At 40.5% G+C, this 18,295-nt stretch overlaps 38 non-coding genes across 38 annotated transcripts; all 38 read right to left on the bottom strand.

Moving 5' to 3' along the window:
* Nucleotides 1–27: 27 nt before the first annotated feature.
* Nucleotides 28–100, bottom strand: trnat-ugu (transfer RNA threonine (anticodon UGU)). Its single transcript has one exon. It is a non-coding gene; the product is annotated as a tRNA-Thr (tRNA).
* A 253-nt stretch (nucleotides 101–353) lies between these two features.
* On the bottom strand, nucleotides 354–426 carry trnat-agu (transfer RNA threonine (anticodon AGU)). The gene has a single exon. It is a non-coding gene; the product is annotated as a tRNA-Thr (tRNA).
* A 357-nt stretch (nucleotides 427–783) lies between these two features.
* Nucleotides 784–856, bottom strand: trnat-agu (transfer RNA threonine (anticodon AGU)). The gene has a single exon. It is a non-coding gene; the product is annotated as a tRNA-Thr (tRNA).
* A 254-nt stretch (nucleotides 857–1,110) lies between these two features.
* trnat-ugu (transfer RNA threonine (anticodon UGU)) lies at nucleotides 1,111–1,183 on the bottom strand. The gene has a single exon. It is a non-coding gene; the product is annotated as a tRNA-Thr (tRNA).
* Nucleotides 1,184–1,430: 247 nt separating this feature from the next.
* On the bottom strand, nucleotides 1,431–1,503 carry trnat-ugu (transfer RNA threonine (anticodon UGU)). Its single transcript has one exon. It is a non-coding gene; the product is annotated as a tRNA-Thr (tRNA).
* Nucleotides 1,504–1,744: 241 nt separating this feature from the next.
* trnat-ugu (transfer RNA threonine (anticodon UGU)) lies at nucleotides 1,745–1,817 on the bottom strand. Its single transcript has one exon. It is a non-coding gene; the product is annotated as a tRNA-Thr (tRNA).
* A 242-nt stretch (nucleotides 1,818–2,059) lies between these two features.
* Nucleotides 2,060–2,132, bottom strand: trnat-agu (transfer RNA threonine (anticodon AGU)). The gene has a single exon. It is a non-coding gene; the product is annotated as a tRNA-Thr (tRNA).
* Nucleotides 2,133–2,374: 242 nt separating this feature from the next.
* Nucleotides 2,375–2,447, bottom strand: trnai-uau (transfer RNA isoleucine (anticodon UAU)). Its single transcript has one exon. It is a non-coding gene; the product is annotated as a tRNA-Ile (tRNA).
* A 352-nt stretch (nucleotides 2,448–2,799) lies between these two features.
* On the bottom strand, nucleotides 2,800–2,872 carry trnat-agu (transfer RNA threonine (anticodon AGU)). Its single transcript has one exon. It is a non-coding gene; the product is annotated as a tRNA-Thr (tRNA).
* A 254-nt stretch (nucleotides 2,873–3,126) lies between these two features.
* On the bottom strand, nucleotides 3,127–3,199 carry trnat-ugu (transfer RNA threonine (anticodon UGU)). Its single transcript has one exon. It is a non-coding gene; the product is annotated as a tRNA-Thr (tRNA).
* A 242-nt stretch (nucleotides 3,200–3,441) lies between these two features.
* trnat-agu (transfer RNA threonine (anticodon AGU)) lies at nucleotides 3,442–3,514 on the bottom strand. The gene has a single exon. It is a non-coding gene; the product is annotated as a tRNA-Thr (tRNA).
* Nucleotides 3,515–3,754: 240 nt separating this feature from the next.
* On the bottom strand, nucleotides 3,755–3,827 carry trnat-ugu (transfer RNA threonine (anticodon UGU)). The gene has a single exon. It is a non-coding gene; the product is annotated as a tRNA-Thr (tRNA).
* Nucleotides 3,828–4,074: 247 nt separating this feature from the next.
* On the bottom strand, nucleotides 4,075–4,147 carry trnat-ugu (transfer RNA threonine (anticodon UGU)). The gene has a single exon. It is a non-coding gene; the product is annotated as a tRNA-Thr (tRNA).
* A 241-nt stretch (nucleotides 4,148–4,388) lies between these two features.
* Nucleotides 4,389–4,461, bottom strand: trnat-ugu (transfer RNA threonine (anticodon UGU)). Its single transcript has one exon. It is a non-coding gene; the product is annotated as a tRNA-Thr (tRNA).
* A 241-nt stretch (nucleotides 4,462–4,702) lies between these two features.
* Nucleotides 4,703–4,775, bottom strand: trnat-ugu (transfer RNA threonine (anticodon UGU)). Its single transcript has one exon. It is a non-coding gene; the product is annotated as a tRNA-Thr (tRNA).
* Nucleotides 4,776–5,139: 364 nt separating this feature from the next.
* trnat-ugu (transfer RNA threonine (anticodon UGU)) lies at nucleotides 5,140–5,212 on the bottom strand. Its single transcript has one exon. It is a non-coding gene; the product is annotated as a tRNA-Thr (tRNA).
* Nucleotides 5,213–5,569: 357 nt separating this feature from the next.
* trnat-agu (transfer RNA threonine (anticodon AGU)) lies at nucleotides 5,570–5,642 on the bottom strand. The gene has a single exon. It is a non-coding gene; the product is annotated as a tRNA-Thr (tRNA).
* A 242-nt stretch (nucleotides 5,643–5,884) lies between these two features.
* On the bottom strand, nucleotides 5,885–5,957 carry trnat-agu (transfer RNA threonine (anticodon AGU)). The gene has a single exon. It is a non-coding gene; the product is annotated as a tRNA-Thr (tRNA).
* A 368-nt stretch (nucleotides 5,958–6,325) lies between these two features.
* trnat-agu (transfer RNA threonine (anticodon AGU)) lies at nucleotides 6,326–6,398 on the bottom strand. Its single transcript has one exon. It is a non-coding gene; the product is annotated as a tRNA-Thr (tRNA).
* Nucleotides 6,399–6,754: 356 nt separating this feature from the next.
* trnat-agu (transfer RNA threonine (anticodon AGU)) lies at nucleotides 6,755–6,827 on the bottom strand. The gene has a single exon. It is a non-coding gene; the product is annotated as a tRNA-Thr (tRNA).
* Nucleotides 6,828–7,061: 234 nt separating this feature from the next.
* Nucleotides 7,062–7,134, bottom strand: trnat-agu (transfer RNA threonine (anticodon AGU)). Its single transcript has one exon. It is a non-coding gene; the product is annotated as a tRNA-Thr (tRNA).
* Nucleotides 7,135–8,041: 907 nt separating this feature from the next.
* On the bottom strand, nucleotides 8,042–8,114 carry trnat-agu (transfer RNA threonine (anticodon AGU)). The gene has a single exon. It is a non-coding gene; the product is annotated as a tRNA-Thr (tRNA).
* Nucleotides 8,115–8,355: 241 nt separating this feature from the next.
* trnat-agu (transfer RNA threonine (anticodon AGU)) lies at nucleotides 8,356–8,428 on the bottom strand. The gene has a single exon. It is a non-coding gene; the product is annotated as a tRNA-Thr (tRNA).
* A 254-nt stretch (nucleotides 8,429–8,682) lies between these two features.
* On the bottom strand, nucleotides 8,683–8,755 carry trnat-ugu (transfer RNA threonine (anticodon UGU)). Its single transcript has one exon. It is a non-coding gene; the product is annotated as a tRNA-Thr (tRNA).
* Nucleotides 8,756–9,129: 374 nt separating this feature from the next.
* trnat-agu (transfer RNA threonine (anticodon AGU)) lies at nucleotides 9,130–9,202 on the bottom strand. Its single transcript has one exon. It is a non-coding gene; the product is annotated as a tRNA-Thr (tRNA).
* Nucleotides 9,203–9,444: 242 nt separating this feature from the next.
* On the bottom strand, nucleotides 9,445–9,517 carry trnat-agu (transfer RNA threonine (anticodon AGU)). Its single transcript has one exon. It is a non-coding gene; the product is annotated as a tRNA-Thr (tRNA).
* Nucleotides 9,518–9,759: 242 nt separating this feature from the next.
* Nucleotides 9,760–9,832, bottom strand: trnat-ugu (transfer RNA threonine (anticodon UGU)). Its single transcript has one exon. It is a non-coding gene; the product is annotated as a tRNA-Thr (tRNA).
* Nucleotides 9,833–10,079: 247 nt separating this feature from the next.
* On the bottom strand, nucleotides 10,080–10,152 carry trnat-ugu (transfer RNA threonine (anticodon UGU)). The gene has a single exon. It is a non-coding gene; the product is annotated as a tRNA-Thr (tRNA).
* A 253-nt stretch (nucleotides 10,153–10,405) lies between these two features.
* Nucleotides 10,406–10,478, bottom strand: trnat-agu (transfer RNA threonine (anticodon AGU)). The gene has a single exon. It is a non-coding gene; the product is annotated as a tRNA-Thr (tRNA).
* Nucleotides 10,479–10,835: 357 nt separating this feature from the next.
* On the bottom strand, nucleotides 10,836–10,908 carry trnat-agu (transfer RNA threonine (anticodon AGU)). The gene has a single exon. It is a non-coding gene; the product is annotated as a tRNA-Thr (tRNA).
* Nucleotides 10,909–11,162: 254 nt separating this feature from the next.
* trnat-ugu (transfer RNA threonine (anticodon UGU)) lies at nucleotides 11,163–11,235 on the bottom strand. Its single transcript has one exon. It is a non-coding gene; the product is annotated as a tRNA-Thr (tRNA).
* A 247-nt stretch (nucleotides 11,236–11,482) lies between these two features.
* On the bottom strand, nucleotides 11,483–11,555 carry trnat-ugu (transfer RNA threonine (anticodon UGU)). Its single transcript has one exon. It is a non-coding gene; the product is annotated as a tRNA-Thr (tRNA).
* A 253-nt stretch (nucleotides 11,556–11,808) lies between these two features.
* trnat-agu (transfer RNA threonine (anticodon AGU)) lies at nucleotides 11,809–11,881 on the bottom strand. The gene has a single exon. It is a non-coding gene; the product is annotated as a tRNA-Thr (tRNA).
* Nucleotides 11,882–12,233: 352 nt separating this feature from the next.
* On the bottom strand, nucleotides 12,234–12,306 carry trnat-agu (transfer RNA threonine (anticodon AGU)). The gene has a single exon. It is a non-coding gene; the product is annotated as a tRNA-Thr (tRNA).
* Nucleotides 12,307–12,547: 241 nt separating this feature from the next.
* trnat-agu (transfer RNA threonine (anticodon AGU)) lies at nucleotides 12,548–12,620 on the bottom strand. Its single transcript has one exon. It is a non-coding gene; the product is annotated as a tRNA-Thr (tRNA).
* Nucleotides 12,621–12,874: 254 nt separating this feature from the next.
* On the bottom strand, nucleotides 12,875–12,947 carry trnat-ugu (transfer RNA threonine (anticodon UGU)). Its single transcript has one exon. It is a non-coding gene; the product is annotated as a tRNA-Thr (tRNA).
* A 357-nt stretch (nucleotides 12,948–13,304) lies between these two features.
* trnat-agu (transfer RNA threonine (anticodon AGU)) lies at nucleotides 13,305–13,377 on the bottom strand. Its single transcript has one exon. It is a non-coding gene; the product is annotated as a tRNA-Thr (tRNA).
* A 254-nt stretch (nucleotides 13,378–13,631) lies between these two features.
* Nucleotides 13,632–13,704, bottom strand: trnat-ugu (transfer RNA threonine (anticodon UGU)). Its single transcript has one exon. It is a non-coding gene; the product is annotated as a tRNA-Thr (tRNA).
* Between the last annotated feature and the right edge of the window lie 4,591 nt (nucleotides 13,705–18,295).

The raw sequence follows: 18,295 nt of genomic DNA, 5'->3' as shown, positions 1-18,295 counted from the left end.
AGCATTAAAACTTAAGTTCACAGACCAAGGCCTGGGTGAGACTTGAACTCACGACCCCTGGTTTACAAGACCAGTGCTCTAACCCCTGAGCTACAAGGCCTGGATAACCGATTGTAAAACCTTTTAAAAGTGCAAAAACTTGACCTGATTAAACATAAGCTAAATGTCGTGAGACCAAAGGAAGAAATCAAAAGTAGCATCCAAAGACTGATGGGAGTGGCAAACAGTCAAAAGCAATAGTACCATACCATTGAAGGTTGTAGGCACCTATCAATGGCACATTTTACCAAATTTAGTGTCATATCATAGTCAGTAACATAGTCAGTATCATTAGAACATAAGTTCACAGACCAAGGCCTGGGTGGGACTTGAACTCACGACCCCTGGTTTACTAGACCAGTGCTCTAACCCCTGAGCTACAAGGCCTGGATAACTGATTGTAAAACCTTTTAAAAGTGCAAAAACTTGACCTGATTAAACATAAGCTAAAGCTCGTGAGACCAAAAGAAGAAATCAAAAGTAGCATCCAAAGAGTCAAGTCAAGTCAAGTCATCTTTATTTGTATAGCCCTAAATCACGAAGAGTCTCAAAGGGCTTAAGCTAAAGCTCGTGAGACCAAAGGAAGAAATCAAAAGTAGCATCCAAAGACTGATGGGAGTGGGCAAACAGTCAAAAGCAATAGTTCTTTTCCATTGAAGGTTGTAAGCACCTATCAATGACACATTTTACTAAGTGTAGTGTCATATCATAGTCAGTATCATTGGCACTTAAGTTCACAGACCAAGGCCTGGGTGAGACTTGAACTCACGACCCCTGGTTTACTAGACCAGTGCTCTAAACCCTGAGCTACAAGGCCTGAGCAACTGATTGAAAAACCTTTTAAAAGTGCAAAAACTTGACCTGATTAACCATAAGCTAAAGCTCGTGAGACCAAAGGAAGAAATCAAAAGTAGCATCCAAAGACTGTTTGGAGTGGGCAAACAGTCAAAAGCAATAGTGCTATCCCATTGAAGGTTGTAGGCACCTATCAATGACACATTTTACCAAATTTAGTGTCATATCATAGTCAGTATCAAAGTCAGTAGCATTAAAACTTAAGTTCACAGACCAAGGCCTGGGTGAGACTTGAACTCACGACCCCTGGTTTACAAGACCAGTGCTCTAACCCCTGAGCTACAAGGCCTGGATAACTGATTGTAAAACCTTTTAAAAGTGCAAAACCTGACCTGATTAAACATAAGATAAAGCTCGTGAGACCAAAGGAAGAAATCAAAAGTAGCACCCAAAGACTGATGGGAGTAGGCAAAGAGTCAACAGCGCTTCCCCATTTAAGGTTATAAGCACTCATCAATGACACAATTTACCAAATGTAGTGTCATATCATAGTCAGTATCAAAGTCAGTAGCATTAAAACTTAAGTTCACAGACCAAGGCCTGGGTGAGACTTGAACTCACGACCCCTGGTTTACAAGACCAGTGCTCTAACCCCTGAGCTACAAGGCCTGGATAACTGATTGTAAAACCTTTTAAAAGTGCAAAAACTTGACCTGATTAAACATAAGCTAAAGGTCGTGAGACCAAAGGAAGAAATCAAAAGTAGCATCCAAAGACTGATGGGAGTGGCAAACAGTCAAAAGCAATAGTGCTATCCCATTGAAGGTTGTAGGCACCTATCAATGACACATTTTACCAAATTTAGTGTCATATCAAAGTCAGTAGCATTAAAACTTAAGTTCACAGACCAAGGCCTGGGTGAGACTTGAACTCACGACCCCTGGTTTACAAGACCAGTGCTCTAACCCCTGAGCTACAAGGCCTGGATAACTGATTGTAAAACCTTTTAAAAGTGCAAAAACTTGACCTGATTAAACATAAGCTAAAGGTCGTGAGACCAAAGGAAGAAATCAAAAGTAGCATCCAAAGACTGATGGAAGTGGGCAAACAGTCAACAGCAATTGTTCTTTCCCATTGAAGGTTGTAAGCACCTATCAATGACACATTTTACTAAGTGTAGTGTCATATCATAGTCAGTATCATTGGCACTTAAGTTCACAGACCAAGGCCTGGGTGAGACTTGAACTCACGACCCCTGGTTTACTAGACCAGTGCTCTAACCCCTGAGCTACAAGGCCTGAACAACTGATTGAAAAACCTTTTAAAAGTGCAAAAACTTGACCTGATTAAACATAAGCTAAAGCTCGTGAGACCAAAGGAAGAAATCAAAAGTAGCATCCAAAGACTGTTTGGAGTGGGCAAACAGTCAAAAGCAATAGTGCTATCCCATTGAAGGTTGTAGGCACCTATCAATGACAAATTTTACCAAATTTAGTGTCATATCATAGTCAGTAGCATTAAAACTTAAGTTCACAGACCAAGGCCTGGGTGAGACTTGAACTCACAACCCCTGGTTTATAAGGCCAGTGCTCTAACCCCTGAGCTACAAGGCCTGGATAACTGATCGTAAAACCTTTTAAAAGTGCAAAAACTTGACCTGATTAAACATAAGCTAAAGGTCGTGAGACCAAAGGAAGAAATCAAAAGAAGCATCCAAAGAGTCAAGTCAAGTCATCTTTATTTGTATAGCCCTAAGTCACGAAGAGTCTCAAGGGGCTTAAGCTAAAGCTCGTGAGACCAAAGGAAGAAATCAAAAGTAGCATCCAAAGACTGATGGGAGTGGGCAAACAGTCAACAGCAATTGTTCTTTCCCATTGAAGGTTGTAAGCACCTATCAATGACACATTTTACTAAGTGTAGTGTCATATCATAGTCAGTATCATTGGCACTTAAGTTCACAGACCAAGGCCTGGGTGAGACTTGAACTCACGACCCCTGGTTTACTAGACCAGTGCTCTAACCCCTGAGCTACAAGGCCTGGATAACAGATTGTAAAACCTTTTAAAAGTGCAAAAACTTGACCTGATTAAACATAAGCTAAAGGTCGTGAGACCAAAGGAAGAAAGCAAAAGTAGCATCCAAAGACTGATGGGAGTGGGCAAACAGTCAACAGCAATAGTTCTTTCCCATTGAAGGTTGTAGGCACCTATCAATGACACATTTTACCAAATTTAGTGTCATATCATAGTCAGTATCAAAGTCAGTAGCATTAAAACTTAAGTTCACAGACCAAGGCCTGGGTGAGACTTGAACTCACGACCCCTGGTTTACAAGACCAGTGCTCTAACCCCTGAGCTACAAGGCCTGGATAACAGATTGTAAAACCTTTTAAAAGTGCAAAAACTTGACCTGATTAAACATAAGCTAAAGGTCGTGAGACCAAAGGAAGAAATCAAAAGTAGCATCCAAAGACTGATGGGAGTGGGCAAACAGTCAACAGCAATAGTTCTTTCCCATTGAAGGTTGTAAGCACCTATCAATGACACATTTTACTAAGTGTAGTGTCATATCATAGTCAGTATCATTGGCACTTAAGTTCACAGACCAAGGCCTGGGTGAGACTTGAACTCACGACCCCTGGATTACTAGACGAGTGCTCTAACCCCTGAGCTACAAGGCCTGAGCAACTGATTCAAAAACCTTTTAAAAGTGCAAAAACTTGACCTGATTAAACAAGCTAAAGCTCGTGAGACCAAAGGAAGAAATCAAAAGTAGCATCCAAAGACTGTTTGGAGTGGGCAAACAGTCAAAAGCAATAGTGCTATCCCATTGAAGGTTGTAGGCACCTATCAATGACACATTTTACCAAATTTAGTGTCATATCATAGTCAGTAGCATTAAAACTTAAGATCACAGACCAAGGCCTGGGTGAGACTTGAACTCACGACCCCTGGTTTACAAGACCAGTGCTCTAACCCCTGAGCTACAAGGCCTGGATAACTGATTGTAAAACCTTTTAAAAGTGCAAAACCTGACCTGATTAAACATAAGATAAAGCTCGTGAGACCAAAGGAAGAAATCAAAAGTAGCACCCAAAGACTGATGGGAGTAGGCAAAGAGTCAACAGCGCTTCCCCATTTAAGGTTATAAGCACTCATCAATGACACAATTTACCAAATGTAGTGTCATATCATAGTCAGTATCAAAGTCAGTAGCATTAAAACTTAAGTTCACAGACCAAGGCCTGGGTGAGACTTGAACTCACGACCCCTGGTTTACAAGACCAGTGCTCTAACCCCTGAGCTACAAGGCCTGAATAACTGATTGTAAAACCTTTTAAAAGTGCAAAAACTTGACCTGATTAAACATAAGCTAAAGGTCGTGAGACCAAAGGAAGAAATCAAAAGTAGCATCCAAAGACTGATGGGAGTGGCAAACAGTCAAAAGCAATAGTGCTATCCCATTGAAGGTTGTAGGCACCTATCAATGACACATTTTACCAAATTTAGTGTCATATCAAAGTCAGTAGCATTAAAACTTAAGTTCACAGACCAAGGCCTGGGTGAGACTTGAACTCACGACCCCTGGTTTACAAGACCAGTGCTCTAACCCCTGAGCTACAAGGCCTGGATAACTGATTGTAAAACCTTTTAAAAGTGCAAAAACTTGACCTGATTAAACATAAGCTAAGGGTCGTGAGACCAAAGGAAGAAATCAAAAGTAGCATCCAAAGACTGATGGGAGTGGCAAACAGTCAAAAGCAATAGTGCTATCCCATTGAAGGTTGTAGGCACCTATCAATGACACATTTTACCAAATTTAGTGTCATATCAAAGTCAGTAGCATTAAAACTTAAGTTCACAGACCAAGGCCTGGGTGAGACTTGAACTCACGACCCCTGGTTTACAAGACCAGTGCTCTAACCCCTGAGCTACAAGGCCTGGATAACTGATTGTAAAACCTTTTAAAAGTGCAAAAACTTGACCTGATTAAACATAAGCTAAAGGTCGTGAGACCAAAGGAAGAAATCAAAAGAAGCATCCAAAGAATCAAGTCAAGTCATCTTTATTTGTATAGCCCTAAGTCACAAAGAGTCTCAAAGGGCTTAAGCTAAAGCTCGTGAGACCAAAGGAAGAAATCAAAAGTAGCATCCAAAGACTGTTTGGAGTGGGCAAACAGTCAAAAGCAATAGTGCTATCCCATTGAAGGTTGTAGGCACCTATCAATGACACATTTTACCAAATTTAGTGTCATATCATAGTCAGTATCAAAGTCAGTAGCATTAAAACTTAAGTTCACAGACCAAGGCCTGGGCGAGACTTGAACTCACGACCCCTGGTTTACAAGACCAGTGCTCTAACCCCTGAGCTACAAGGCCTGGATAACTGATTGTAAAACCTTTTAAAAGTGCAAAAACTTGACCTGATTAAACATAAGCTAAAGGTCGTGAGACCAAAAGAAGAAATCAAAAGTAGCATCCAAAGAGTCAAGTCAAGTCAAGTCATCTTTATTTGTATAGCCCTAAATCACGAAGAGTCTCAAAGGGCTTAAGCTAAAGCTCGTGAGACCAAAAGAAGAAATCAAAAGTAGCATCCAAAGACTGATGGGAGTGGGCAAACAGTCAACAGCAATAGTTCTTTCCCATTGAAGATTGTAAGCACCTATCAATGACACATTTTACTAAGTGTAGTGTCATATCAGAGTCAGTATCATTGAAACTTAAGTTCACAGACCAAGGCCTGGGTGAGACTTGAACTCACGACCCCTGGATTACTAGACCAGTGCTCTAACCCCTGAGCTACAAGGCCTGAGCAACTGATTGAAAAACCTTTTAAAAGTGCAAAAACTTGACCTGATTAAACATAAGCTAAAGCTCGTGAGACCAAAGGAAGAAATCAAAAGTAGCATCCAAAGACTGATGGGAGTGGGCAAACAGTCAACAGCAATAGTTCTTTCCCATTGAAGATTGTAAGCACCTATCAATGACACATTTTACTAAGTGTAGTGTCATATCATAGTCAGTATCATTGGCACTTAAGTTCACAGACCAAGGCCTGGGTGAGACTTGAACTCACGACCCCTGGTTTACTAGACCAGTGCTCTAACCCCTGAGCTACAAGGCCTGAACAAGTGATTGTAAAACCTTTTAAAAGTGCAAAAACTTGACCTGATTAAACATAAGCTAAAGCTCGTGAGACCAAAGGAAGAAATCAAAAGTAGCATCCAAAGAGTCAAGTCAAGTCAAGTCATCTTTATCTGTATAGCCCTAAATCACGAAGAGTCTCAAAGGGCTTAAGCTAAAGCTCGTGAGACCAAAAGAAGAAATCAAAAGTAGCATCCAAAGACTGATGGGAGTGGCAAACAGTCAAAAGCAATAGTGCCATCCCATTGAAGGTTGTACGCACCTATCAATGGCACATTTTACCAAATTTAGTGTCATATCATAGTCAGTAACATAGTCAGTATCATTAGAACTTAAGTTCACAGACCAAGGCCTGGGTGGGACTTGAACTCACGACCCCTGGTTTACTAGACCAGTGCTCTAACCCCTGAGCTACAAGGCCTGGATAACTGATTGTAAAACCTTTTAAAAGTGCAAAAACTTGACCTGATTAAACATAAGGTAAAGCTCGTGAGACCAAAGGAAGAAATCAAAAGTAGCATCCAAAGAGTCAGGTCAAGTCAAGTCATCTTTATTTGTATAGCCCTAAATCACGAAGAGTCTCAAAGGACTTAAGCTAAAGCTCGTGAGACCAAAGGAAGAAATCAAAAGTAGCATCCAAAGACTGATGGGAGTGGCAAACAGTCAAAAGCAATAGTGCCATCCCATTGAAGGTTGTAGGCACCTATCAATGGCACATTTTACCAAATTTAGTGTCATATCATAGTCAGTAACATTAGAACTTATGTTCACAGACCAAGGCCTGGGTGGGACTTGAACTCACGACCCCTGGTTTACTAAACCAGTGCTCTAACCCCTGAGCTACAAGGCCTGGAGCAGTGGTTGTAAAACCTTTTAAAAGTGCAAACATTGACCTGATAAGCTAAAGCTCGTGAGACCAAAGGAAGAAATCAAAAGTAGCATCCAAAGACTGATGGGAGTGGGCAAACAGTCAAAAGCAATAGTGCTATCCCATTGAAGGTTATAGGCACCTATCAATGACACATTTTACCAAATTTAGTGTCATATCATAGTCAGTATCATTAGAACTTAAGTTCAAAGACCAAGGCCTGGGTGAGACTTGAACTCACGACCCCTGGTTTACTAGACCAGTGCTCTAACCCCTGAGCTACAAGGCCTGGAGCAGTGGTTGTAAAACCTTTTAAAAGTGCAAACATTGACCTGATAAGCTAAAGCTCGTGAGACCAAAGGAAGAAATCAAAAGTAGCATCTTAAGACAGATGGGAGTGGGCAAATAGTCAACAGCAAGTGTTCTTTTCCATTGAAGGTTGTAAGCAGCTACCAATGACACACTTTACCATATGTAGTGTCATATCATAGTCAGTACCATTTGAACTTAAGTTTATACACCAAGGCCTGGGTGAGACTTGAACACACAACTCCTGGTTTACAAGACCAGTGCTCTAACTCCTGAGCTACAAGGCCTGGGTAACTGATTGCAAAACCTTTTAAAAGTGCAAAAACTTGACCTGATTAAACATAAGCTAAAGCTCGTGAGACCAGATCCCCCCCGTGGCTGTGCTCCAAATGGCTGCAGATACCATACAATCTGCGAGCGGCAGGCCTAGGACGCAGCCATAAAGAAGACTCGTCTGCACCCACCCGGAGGGGGGAGCCGGAGCTACACTGTGGGAGTCCCGGCAGCAACGGCCTGGGTTGTGGAACCCAGAAGGGAGAGGACCCACACAGAAGGGAGAGGACCCACACAGAGGACTGGAAGAATGCTGCTTGGGAGGGTGGGATGGCAGAGCTATGCCCTTGCAAAATAGTATTGCCTTTTACACGTTGGTTAACTACTGTAAAAAGAAAATAACTCTGAAATTGTTTAATTGATGTTGAAAATGTCAGGAAAAGCTCGTGAGACCAAAGGAAGAAATCAAAAGTAGCACCCAAAGACTGATGGGAGTAGGCAAACAGTCAACAGCGCTTCCCCATTCAAGGTTATAAGCACTTATCAATGACACATTCTACCAAGTGTAGTGTCATATCATAGTCAGTATCATTAGAACTTAAGTTCACACATCTAGGCCTGGGTGAGACTTGAACTCACGACCCCTGGTTTACTAGACCAGTGCTCTAACCCCTGAGCTACAAGGCCTGGAGCAGTAATTGTAAAATCTTTTAAAAGTGCAAACATTGACCTGATTAACCATAAGCTAAAGCTTGTGAGACCAAAGGAAGAAATCAAAAGTAGCATCCAAAGACTGATGGGAGTGGGCAAACAGTCAAAAGCAATAGTGCTATCCCATTGAAGGTTGTAGGCACCTATCAATGACACATTTTACTAAGTGTAGTGTCATATCATAGTCAGTATCATTGGCACTTAAGTTCACAGACCAAGGCCTGGGTGAGTCTTGAACTCACGACCCCTGGTTTACTAGACCAGTGCTCTAACCCCTGAGCTACAAGGCCTGAGCAACTGATTGAAAAACCTTTTAAAAGTGCAAAAACTTGACCTGATTAAACATAAGCTAAAGCTCGTGAGACCAAAGGAAGAAATCAAAAGTAGCATCCAAAGACTGTTTGGAGTGGGCAAACAGTCAAAAGCAATAGTGCTATCCCATTGAAGGTTGTAGGCACCTATCAATGACACATTTTACCAAATTTAGTGTCATATCATAGTCAGTATCAAAGTCAGTAGCATTAAAACTTAAGTTCACAGACCAAGGCCTGGGTGAGACTTGAACTCACGACCCCTGGTTTACAAGACCAGTGCTCTAACCCCTGAGCTACAAGGCCTGGATAAGTGATTCTAAAACCTTTTAAAAGTGCAAAAACTTGACCTGATTAAACATAAGCTAAAGGTCGTGAGACCAAAGGAAGAAATCAAAAGAAGCATCCAAAGAGTCAAGTCAAGTCAAGTCAAGTCATCTTTATTTGTATAGCCCTAAGTCACGAAGAGTCTCAAAGGGCTTAAGCTAAAGCTCGTGAGACCAAAGGAAGAAATCAAAAGTAGCATCCAAAGACTGATGGAAGTGGGCAAACAGTCAAAAGCAATAGTGCCATCCCATTGAAGGTTGTAGGCACCTATCAATGGCACATTTTACCAAATTTAGTGTCATATCATAGTCAGTAACATAGTCAGTATCATTAGAACTTAAGTTCACAGACCAAGGCCTGGGTGGGACTTGAACTCACGACCCCTGGTTTACTAGACCAGTGCTCTAACCCCTGAGCTACAAGGCCTGGATAACTGATTGTAAAACCTTTTAAAAGTGCAAAAACTTGACCTGATTAAACATAAGCTAAAGCTCGTGAGACCAAAGGAAGAAATCAAAAGTAGCATCCAAAGACTGTTTGGAGTGGGCAAACAGTCAACAGCAATAGTTATATCCCATTGAAGGTTGTAAGCACCTATCAATGACACATTTTACTAAGTGTAGTGTCATATCATAGTCAGTATCATTGGCACTTGAGTTCACAGACCAAGGCCTGGGTGAGACTTGAACTCACGACCCCTGGTTTACTAGACCAGTGCTCTAACCCCTGAGCTACAAGGCCTGAACAACTGATTGAAAAACCTTTTAAAAGTGCAAAAACTTGACCTGATTAAACATAAGCTAAAGCTCGTGAGACCAAAGGAAGAAATCAAAAGTAGCATCCAAAGACTGTTTGGAGTGGGCAAACAGTCAAAAGCAATAGTGCTATCCCATTGAAGGTTGTAAGCACCTATCAATGACACATTTTACCAAATTTAGTGTCATATCATAGTCAGTAGCATTAAAACTTAAGTTCACAGACCAAGGCCTGGGTGAGACTTGAACTCACGACCCCTGGTGTACAAGACCAGTGCTCTAACCCCTGAGCTACAAGGCCTGGATAACTGATTGTAAAACCTTTTAAAAGTGCAAAACATGACCTGATTAAACATAAGATAAAGCTCGTGAGACCAAAGGAAGAAATCAAAAGTAGCACCCAAAGACTGATGGGAGTAGGCAAAGAGTCAACAGCGCTTCCCCATTTAAGGTTATAAGCACTCATCAATGACACAATTTACCAAATGTAGTGTCATATCATAGTCAGTATCAAAGTCAGTAGCATTAAAACTTAAGTTCACAGACCAAGGCCTGGGTGAGACTTGAACTCACGACCCCTGGTTTACAAGACCAGTGCTCTAACCCCTGAGCTACAAGGCCTGGATAACCGATTGTAAAACCTTTTAAAAGTGCAAAAACTTGACCTGATTAAACATAAGCTAAATGTCGTGAGACCAAAGGAAGAAATCAAAAGTAGCATCCAAAGACTGATGGGAGTGGCAAACAGTCAAAAGCAATAGTGCCATACCATTGAAGGTTGTAGGCACCTATCAATGGCACATTTTACCAAATTTAGTGTCATATCATAGTCAGTAACATAGTCAGTATCATTAGAACTTAAGTTCACAGACCAAGGCCTGGGTGGGACTTGAACTCACGACCCCTGGTTTACTAGACCAGTGCTCTAACCCCTGAGCTACAAGGCCTGGATAACTGATTGTAAAACCTTTTAAAAGTGCAAAAACTTGACCTGATTAAACATAAGCTAAAGCTCGTGAGACCAAAAGAAGAAATCAAAAGTAGCATCCAAAGAGTCAAGTCAAGTCAAGTCATCTTTATTTGTATAGCCCTAAATCACGAAGAGTCTCAAAGGGCTTAAGCTAAAGCTCGTGAGACCAAAGGAAGAAATCAAAAGTAGCATCCAAAGACTGATGGGAGTGGGCAAACAGTCAAAAGCAATAGTTCTTTTCCATTGAAGGTTGTAAGCACCTATCAATGACACATTTAACTAAGTGTAGTGTCATATCATAGTCAGTATCATTGGCACTTAAGTTCACAGACCAAGGCCTGGGTGAGACTTGAACTCACGACCCCTGGTTTACTAGACCAGTGCTCTAACCCCTAAGCTACAAGGCCTGAGCAACTGATTGAAAAACCTTTTAAAAGTGCAAAAACTTGACCTGATTAAACATAAGCTAAAGCTCGTGAGACCAAAGGAAGAAATCAAAAGTAGCATCCAAAGACTGTTTGGAGTGGGCAAACAGTCAAAAGCAATAGTGCTATCCCATTGAAGGTTGTAGGCACCTATCAATGACACATTTTACCAAATTTAGTGTCATATCATAGTCAGTATCAAAGTCAGTAGCATTAAAACTTAAGTTCACAGACCAAGGCCTGGGTGAGACTTGAACTCACGACCCCTGGTTTACAAGACCAGTGCTCTAACCCCTGAGCTACAAGGCCTGGATAACTGATTGTAAAACCTTTTAAAAGTGCAAAACCTGACCTGATTAAACATAAGATAAAGCTCGTGAGACCAAAGGAAGAAATCAAAAGTAGCACCCAAAGACTGATGGGAGTAGGCAAAGAGTCAACAGCGCTTCCCCATTTAAGGTTATAAGCACTCATCAATGACACAATTTACCAAATGTAGTGTCATATCATAGTCAGTATCAAAGTCAGTAGCATTAAAACTTAAGTTCACAGACCAAGGCCTGGGTGAGACTTGAACTCACGACCCCTGGTTTACAAGACCAGTGCTCTAACCCCTGAGCTACAACGCCTGGATAACCGATCGTAAAACCTTTTAAAAGTGCAAAAACTTGACCTGATTAAACATAAGCTAAATGTCGTGAGACCAAAGGAAGAAATCAAAAGTAGCATCCAAAGACTGATGGGAGTGGCAAACAGTCAAAAGCAATAGTGCCATACCATTGAAGGTTGTAGGCACCTATCAATGGCACATTTTACCAAATTTAGTGTCATATCATAGTCAGTAACATAGTCAGTATCATTAGAACTTAAGTTCACAGACCAAGGCCTGGGTGGGACTTGAACTCACGACCCCTGGTTTACTAGACCAGTGGTCTAACCCCTGAGCTACAAGGCCTGGATAACTGATTGTAAAACCTTTTAAAAGTGCAAAAACTTGACCTGATTAAACATAAGCTAAAGCTCGTGAGACCAAAAGAAGAAATCAAAAGTAGCATCCAAAGAGTCAAGTCAAGTCATCTTTATTTGTATAGCCCTAAATCACGAAGAGTCTCAAAGGGCTTAAGCTAAAGCTCGTGAGACCAAAGGAAGAAATCAAAAGTAGCATCCAAAGACTGATGGGAGTGGGCAAACAGTCAAAAGCAATAGTTCTTTTCCATTGAAGGTTGTAAGCACCTATCAATGACACATTTTACTAAGTGTAGTGTCATATCATAGTCAGTATCATTGGCACTTAAGTTCACAGACCAAGGCCTGGGTGAGACTTGAACTCACGACCCCTGGTTTACTAGATCAGTGCTCTAACCCCTGAGCTACAAGGCCTGGAGAACTGCTTGTAAAACCTCTTAAAAGTGCAAACATTGACCTGATTAAACATAAGCTAAAGCTCGTGAGACCAAAGGAAGAAATCAAAAGTAGCATCCAAAGACTGATGGGAGTGGGCAAACAGTCAACAGCAATAGTTCTTTCCCATTGAAGGTTGTAAGCACCTATCAATGACACATTTTACTAAGTGTAGTGTCATATCATAGTCAGTATCATTGGCACTTAAGTTCACAGACCAAGGCCTGGGTGAGACTTGAACTCACGACCCCTGGTTTACTAGACCAGTGCTCTAACCCCTGAGCTACAAGGCCTGAGCAACTAATTGAAAAACCTTTTAAAAGTGCAAAAACTTGACCTGATTAAACATAAGCTAAAGCTCGTGAGACCAAAGGAAGAAATCAAAAGTAGCATCCAAAGACTGTTTGGAGTGGGCAAACAGTCAAAAGCAATAGTGCTATCCCATTGAAGGTTGTAGGCACCTATCAATGATACATTTTACCAAATTTAGTGTCATATCATAGTCAGTATCAAAGTCAGTAGCATTAAAACTTAAGTTCACAGACCAAGGCCTGGGTGAGACTTGAACTCACGACCCCTGGTTTACAAGACCAGTGCTCTAACCCCTGAGCTACAAGGCCTGGATAACTGATTGTAAAACCTTTTAAAAGTGCAAAAACTTGACCTGATTAAACATAAGCTAAAGGTCGTGAGACCAAAGGAAGAAATCAAAAGAAGCATCCAAAGAGTCAAGTCAAGTCAAGTCATCTTTATTTGTATAGCCCTAAGTCACGAAGAGTCTCAAAGGGCTTAAGCTAAAGCTCGTGAGACCAAAGGAAGAAATCAAAAGTAGCATCCAAAGACTGATGGGAGTGGGCAAACAGTCAAAAGCAATAGTTCTTTTCCATTGAAGGTTGTAAGCACCTATCAATGACACATTTTACTAAGTGTAGTGTCATATCATAGTCAATATCATTGGCACTTGAGTTCACAGACCAAGGCCTGGGTGAGACTTGAACTCACGACCCCTGGTTTACTAGACCAGTGCTCTAACCCCTGAGCTACAAGGCCTGAGCAACTGATTGAAAAACCTTTTAAAAGTGCAAAAACTTGACCTGATTAAACATAAGCTAAAGCTCGTGAGACCAAAGGAAGAAATCAAAAGTAGCATCCAAAGACTGTTTGGAGTGGGCAAACAGTCAAAAGCAATAGTGCTATCCCATTGAAGGTTGTAGGCACCTATCAATGACACATTTTACCAAATTTAGTGTCATATCATAGTCAGTATCAAAGTCAGTAGCATTAAAACTTAAGTTCACAGACCAAGGCCTGGGTGAGACTTGAACTCACGACCCCTGGTTTACAAGACCAGTGCTCTAACCCCTGAGCTACAAGGCCTGGATAACTGATTGTAAAACCTTTTAAAAGTGCAAAACCTGACCTGATTAAACATAAGATAAAGCTCGTGAGACCAAAGGAAGAAATCAAAAGTCGCACCCAAAGACTGATGGGAGTAGGCAAAGAGTCAACAGCGCTTCCCCATTTAAGGTTATAAGCACTCATCAATGACACAATTTACCAAATGTAATGTCATATCATAGTCAGTATCATTAGAACATAAGTTGACACACCAAGGCCTGGGTGAGACTTGAACTCACGACCCTTGGTTTACTAGACCAGTGCTCTAACCCCTGAGCTTCAAGGCCTGAAAATCTGATGATAAAACCTTTTAAAAGTGCAAAACCATATTTAGTTTCTTTTGTCTTTTGTTAGCATGTTTGGTATTGGAGTAATCCAAAAGTAATTGAAAGTAATCAAGTTAAAGTAACCCTACCCAACCCTGTAAATAAACACGTTTGAAAAAAAAAATATGGTGTAAGATTAATTTGTATTTTGTAAGGAAAAATACGACAGTTTGTAAGGGCATGGAGCCCTGGAGGTTGACAGGTATGCTTATAGTGTAAAGTTACAGCAGAAAGGGAGGAAGAAGTAGGAAGAATTAAGAACGAGTTCAGTGAAAACATTATACCTATCTAAATAAGGGGCAACACTGCCCTCTACGGACAATACCTACAACTTGGAAATTTCCCTTTTAAAAATGGTGCTTGCAGAGTCTGCCCTCAAAGACTGCTTTCAGAATCAATCACACATACACACGGGTCACAGAACAGTTCATTATTGTTCAATTACCAGTGAATGTTCAATAGCGAACCCATTACGGGGTAAAGTTTGCAGCGCGTTGCCAAGAGACCCGGGGAACAAGTATGACATTTTAATGATACCATTAAAGACGAACAAGTACAAATAAATCCGTTAAAGTGTACTGTGACCTCTGGGTACTTAGATATGGAAAGCAGAGAACAACTGAGTGGTGGAAATAATGCAAAGTCAGCTCATACCCTTTGTTTAGAGCACAGGTGTCAAATGGGCAGCCCGCGGGCCAGATTAGGCCCGCTAAGGGATTGAATCCGGCCCGCGAGACAACACTCAGAGAAGCGCAAGAGAAGAACAAGCTGCGGGTTGAAATATGTCAACTTGATGTTGCCAAAGCCAGGTGCCTCGGACAAAGACACTGTACTTGTATTTATTTCCCTCTCTCTCTCTTTTTCTTTTCCACCCCTTTTCTCCCACTCTCTCTCTTTCACTCTATGTCTCTCTTTTTCTCTTCCTTTGTTGCTCTTTGTCTCTTTCTCTCTCTGTGTCTTTTAACCTCTTTTGCTCTGACTTCCTTTTTTCCTTTTCTCTTTCTCTCTTCCGACCCTTCGCGCTTTCTTTTTTCTTTTCTCTCCTTCTGTCTTTCGATTTCTCTTTGGATTTCTTTCTTCCTCTCCCTTTCTTTTCCCCCTCTCTAATGACTTTTTATCTTTTGTTCCTCACGCTCTCTCCCTCTCTCTCTTTCTTTCTTCGTCCCGCTCTCTGTCCTTTTCCCTCCCTCTTTCACTTACAGTGGGACCTCGGTTATCACGGTTAATGGGGATCAAAACCACCCGCGAAAAGTGAAAATCCGCGAAGTTGCGCCCCTTCAAAAAAAATATATATATATATTTTTTAGATTATTTTATTCTATTATTGTTATTTTTTTTGCGAAGCTCTGAACCCGTGAACGTGGAACCACGAAGTAGCGACGCCCCTTCAAAAATGCTTGGAAAAAAAAAATATATATATTAAATATATATATATTTTATTTTATTATAATATTTTAGGCCCGCGAAGCTCTGAACCCGTGAACATCGAAGCGCGAAGTAGCAAGGTCCCACTGTATTTATTTATCCCTTTTTCTTTCTCTTTAATCTACTAGTCCGGCCCCTGACAGAATGTTTGTTCTATAGTTTTTCGTGTTTCCATTCAATATGGTGGTGTAAAGTGTAAAGAAGAGGCTAGCCATTTCTTTTGAAATGAAAGTGAAATAAGAAAGCTTGATGCGGTTGAGAAAATGGTCAGGACGTTTTTTTTCAGCCACTTTTTACCATGGAGGAGGACCTCTTGAAGTGCATCTTCCAAAAGTAAGTTAAACTCAACATTATTTATCTTTATAGAGCATATTATTTTATGAAATGTTTAATTTTTTGTACAAAACAATACAGGTTACTTATACAGTACTGTCTACACTATGTCTACGCTATCTCCAGCGCACTAACAACTTTGACATTTTTATTGTTTAATATCTCGGGCATCCATTCAATATGGTAGGTGTTAAGTGTTAAGAAGAAGCTAGCCATTTCTTTTGAAATGAAAGTGAAATAAGAAAGCTTGATGCGGTAGAGAAAATGGTCAGAACGCTTTTTTTCAGCCACTTTTTTGCCAAAGTGGGACCTCTGGAAGTGCATCTTCCAAAAGTAAGTTAAACTCAACTTTATTCATCTTTCTAGAGCATATTATTCTATGAAATGTTTATTTTTTTTCATACAAAACTATACAGGTTACTTATACAGTAGTGTCTATACTATGTCTACGCTATCTCCAGCGCACTAACAACTTTGACATTTTTATTGTTTAATATCTCGGGCATCCATTCAATATGGTAGGTGTTAAGTGTTAAGAAGAGGCTAGCTGTTTCTTTTGAAATGAAAGTGAAATAAGAAAGCTTGATGCGGTTGAGAAAATGGTCAGAACGCTTTTTTTCAGTCACTTTTTCGCCAAAGTGGGACCTCTGGAAGGTCATCTTCCAAAGGTAAATTAAACTCAACCTTATTCATCTTTATAGAGCATATTATTTTATGAAATGCTTAATTTTCAGTACAAAACAATACAGGTTACTTATACAGTACTGTCTATATTATGTCTATACTATCTCCAGCGCACTAAGAACTTTGACATTTTTATTGTTTAATATCCCGTGCATCCATTAAATATGGTTGGTGTAAAGTGTTAAGAAGAGGCTAGCTGTTTCTTTTGAAATTAAAGTGAAATGAGAAAGCCCCATGCGGTTGGAAAATGGTCGGAACAGTTTTTTTCAGCCACTTTTTACCACGGAGGAGGACTTCTTGAAGCGCATCTTCCAAAAATAAGTTAAACTCAAATTTATTTATCTTTATAGAGCATATTATTTTATAATTTTGTATTAAATTTTTAGTATAAAACAATACAGGTTACTTATATGAGCCTTAAACATACTTATTTGAACCTTAAACATGCATACCATACAAAATATAGCATTGAAGCAACTTACAAACAAATTCAACTTACGAACGATCGTCCGGAATCTCGTTCGTAAGTCGGGCAGCGTCTGTACTCCCCAAAACTTGTTACAGAGAAACGGACGCAAATGTTGTATATGGCCGAACAGCCATAGATCACGCATCAATTACTCCAGCGAACACTTTACGTTTGATCAGCATGAAAGTGAGTTCTTATCGTTAAAAGCTCCTCGTGGAGATAACCATCAGAGAGAGAAACAAGAGAGAAAGCCACAAAATGAAAAAAAATAAGTGAGCTGGCAAGCACCAGCTCCCCTGGCTTTTTTTTCCCGTTCTCAGCCAAGACGGACATATTGCATCAGTAAACAAATCGAACCGTGGGTCTAGTGATGAGCCAGCAGCTATGGCACGAATACTCCTCATTTCATTGCCATGGGACAACACATGCAGCTGACCACCGGGGGGTCTCGATTATGTGATCAGTCTTCTGGCCGCCGACTAATCACAGACTTTTCTTAGGCTTTCATGACCAGGGTTGGGTAGGGCTACTTTAACTTGATTACTTTCGATTACTTCTGGATTACTCCAATACCAAATATGCTAATAAAAGACAAAATAAACTAAATATGAATAAAATTACTAAAGTTTGTGCAGGCTTTGGGGAGTAACGGAATGCAACATCCTTCATGCCCACATTTCTTGTGTAAATATTGTGTAAATTATAACCTTATCTTCTTGTTCCTTTATCTTCTTTGTTTTCTTTTATCCATTCCATTTTGACAAACATGAACGTGTGAAACTGGAGTGCCACGCCCAAGTTCGTTGTCACAATATGTTCAACCCATTTTGTAACCAGGGTTGGGTAGGGTTACTTTAACTGGATTACTTTCAATTACTTTTGGATTACTCCAATACCAAATATGCTAATAAAGGACAAAAGACACTAAATATGAATAAAATTACTAATGGCTTGGGGAGTAACGGAATACATGGAACGGCAAAAATGATGTCGGCAAGCTGTTTGGATTTATTTTCATTTTGTTTCTGTCGCATTTTATGTTAGTTTTGCCGGAGATCAAAGAGATCAAAGCCAGGAGAGAAAGCTTACCACGTGTTGTGAGTCATCATTTTATTCATATTTAGTTTCTATTGTCTTTTATTAGCATATTTGGTATTGGAGTAATCCAAAAGTAATTGAAAGTAATCAAGTTAAAGTAACCCTACCCAACCCTGACTGTGTCACGAGGGAGACCGGACCAGAACGGAGGCAGGAGGCAGGAAGGGAGAACTCAATTGCGTTGACGATCAAAACTTTTATTTACCAAAATAAAAGTCGTCCAAAACTCAGGGAC

The sequence above is a fragment of the Urocampus carinirostris genome, chromosome 3 (assembly GCF_059441175.1).
Source record: "Urocampus carinirostris isolate Australia breed hairy pipefish chromosome 3, RoL_Ucar_1.0, whole genome shotgun sequence".
NCBI classification, from domain to species: Eukaryota; Metazoa; Chordata; class Actinopteri; order Syngnathiformes; family Syngnathidae; genus Urocampus; species Urocampus carinirostris.
This window is presented reverse-complemented; position numbering and strand designations above follow the sequence as displayed.